The following is a 2,782-nucleotide window of genomic DNA, read 5'->3' as shown; positions in this document are numbered from 1 at the left end:
TTGATGTTTTTTAGTGAATCTAACGCGCCAATGTAAACTCCGATTTTTTTATACAAATAGAAACTTTATCAACCAAAACATGCATATTGTGTAACATGAGTGTCATCTGATGACGATAATTCAAGGTTAGTGATTAATATTATCTTTATTTCTGTTTTTTGTGAATGCTATATTTCGCTGGAAAATGGCTGTGCTTATTGTGGTTTGGTGGAGACCTAACAAATTTGTATTGCTTTCGAGTGTTTTCGAGTGTTTTCTATCCTAATCTGTCAATTATATGCATATTCTAGCATATGGGCCTGAAAAATAGGCCGTTTACATTGGGAATGTTATTTTTCCAAACATAAAAAGAGTGCCCCCTAGCTGAAAGAGGTTAATATCAGAAACGAGTGAGAAAGTTTTTTGAAGGGATTATGTTTACAATGTCCATGGGTGATGTTTCAACGAATAAATCCATCAAAATATGGAAACAGCTTGATTACTTACGAGAAGTATGTAAAAATATACTTTGAATATGGTTGGTTAGTTTTTTTTAAATATAATTTAATATGACAGAATTCTGATCTTCCTCTTCATCTCACCTCTTTTTTGATCCTGAACTTTTCCGAAATATACAAATTGAATGTATGAATTTAAACAGAACTTTCAGTTCTTAGAGAATAAAATACAATTTAAGGGCTTTATTGGCATGGGAAACACATGTTTACATTGCCAAAGTAAGTGAAGTAGATAAACAAAAGTTAAATAATCAATACAAATATGACAGAAAACATTACTTATAAAAGTTCCAAAAGAATAAAGACATTTCAAATGTAATATTATGCCTATGTACAGTGTTGTGGAATGTAAAGGATATATATAAATACACATACATATGGGTTGAATTTACAATGGTGTTTGTTCTCCACTGGTTGCCCTTTTCTTGTGGCAACACGTCACAAATCTTGCTGCTGTGATTGCACACTGTCGTATTTCACCCAATAGATATGGGATTTTATCAAAATTGGATTTGTTTTCAAATTCTTTGTGGGTCTGTGTAATCTGAGGGAAATATTTGTCTCTAATATGGTCATACATTTTGCAGGAGGTTAGGAAATGCAGCTCAGTTTCCATCACATTTTGTGGGCAGTGTCCACATAGCCTGTCTTCTCTTGACAACCCGGTCTGACTTCGGCGGCCTAGCAATAGCAAGGCTAAAATCAAATCAAATCATCAAATCACATTTTATTGGTCACATACACACGGTTAGCAGATGTTAATGTGAGTGTAGCGAAATGCTTGTGCTTCTAGTTCCGACCATGCAGTAATATCTAACGAGTAATCTAACAATTTCACACAAGTGTAAAGGAATGAATAAGAATATGTACACATAAATATATGGATGAGCGATGGCCGAACAAGGGTGTCCCGTCAGAATGTCCAGGACCCAGTTGCACAGGGGCGGGGTCGAGACCCAGGGTCTCGAGCTTAATGACGAGTTTGGGGGGTACTATGGTTTTAAATGCTGAGCTGTAGTCGATGAGCATTCTTACATAGGTATTCCTCTTGTCCAGATGGGTTAGGGCAGTGTGAAGTGTGATTGTGATTGCGTCGTCTGTGGACCTATTGGGGTGGTAAGCAAATTGGAGTGGGTCTAGGGTGTCAGGTAGGGTGGAAGTGATATGGTCCTTGACTAGTCTCTTGAAGCACTTCATGATGATGGAAGTGAGTGCTACTGGGTGATAGTCGTTTAGCTCAGTTACCTTAGCTTTCTTGGGAACAGGAACAATGGTAGCCCTCTTGAAGCATGTGGTAACAGAAGACTGGGATATGGATTGATTGAATATGTCCGTAAACACACGAGCCAGCTGCTCTGCACATGCACTAAGGACTGGCTGGCAGCCTTGCGAGGGTTAACATGTTTTAATGTTTTGCTGTGAAGGAGAGCTCGCAGGTTTTGGTAGCGGGCCGTGTCAGTGACACTGTCTTGTCCTCAAAGCGAGCAAAGAATTTGCTTAGTCTGTCTGGGAGCAAGACATCAGGGTCCGCGACAGGGCTGGATTTTTTTCTGTAGTCGTAATTGACTGTAGAACCTGCCATATACCTCTCATGTCTGAGCCGTTAAATTGCGACTCTACTTTGTCTCTATACTGACTCTTAGCTTGTTTGATTGCCTTGCGGAGGGAAGAGCTACACTGTTTCTATTCGGTCATGTTTCCGGTCGCCTTGCCTTGATTAAAAGCAGTGGTTCGCGCTTGCAGTTTTGCGCAAATGCTGCCATCAATCCACAGTTTCTGGTTGGGGAAGGTTTTAATGGTCGCCGTGGGTACAACATCACAGATGCAGTAGCTAATAAACTTGCTCACCGAATCAGCATATTCATCAATGTTGTTGTTCGACGCTATCCGAAACATATCCCAGTCCACGTGATCGAAGCAATCTTGAATCAGATTGGTCGGACCAGCGTTTAATAGATCTGAGCACGGGCGTTTCCAGTTTTAGTTTCTGTCTATAGGCTGGGAGCAACAAAATGGAGTTGTGGTCAGATTTGCCAAAAGGAGGGCGAGGGAGGGTTTTGTATGCGTCGCGAATGTTAGAGTATCAATGATCCTGGATTTTGCCAGCCCGGGTCGCGCATTCGATATGCTGATAAAATTTAGGGAGCCTTGTTTTCAGATTAGCCTTGTTGAAATCCCCAGCTACATTAAATGCAGCCTCAGAATTTGTGGTTTCCACTACATAGAGTCCAATGAAGTTCTTTAAGGGCCACCGGGGTGTCTGCTTGGGGGGGATATACACGACT

This window comes from Oncorhynchus nerka, linkage group LG7 (genome assembly GCF_034236695.1).
Source record: "Oncorhynchus nerka isolate Pitt River linkage group LG7, Oner_Uvic_2.0, whole genome shotgun sequence".
NCBI lineage: Eukaryota > Metazoa > Chordata > Actinopteri > Salmoniformes > Salmonidae > Oncorhynchus > Oncorhynchus nerka.
Note: the sequence above shows the minus strand (reverse complement) of the source record.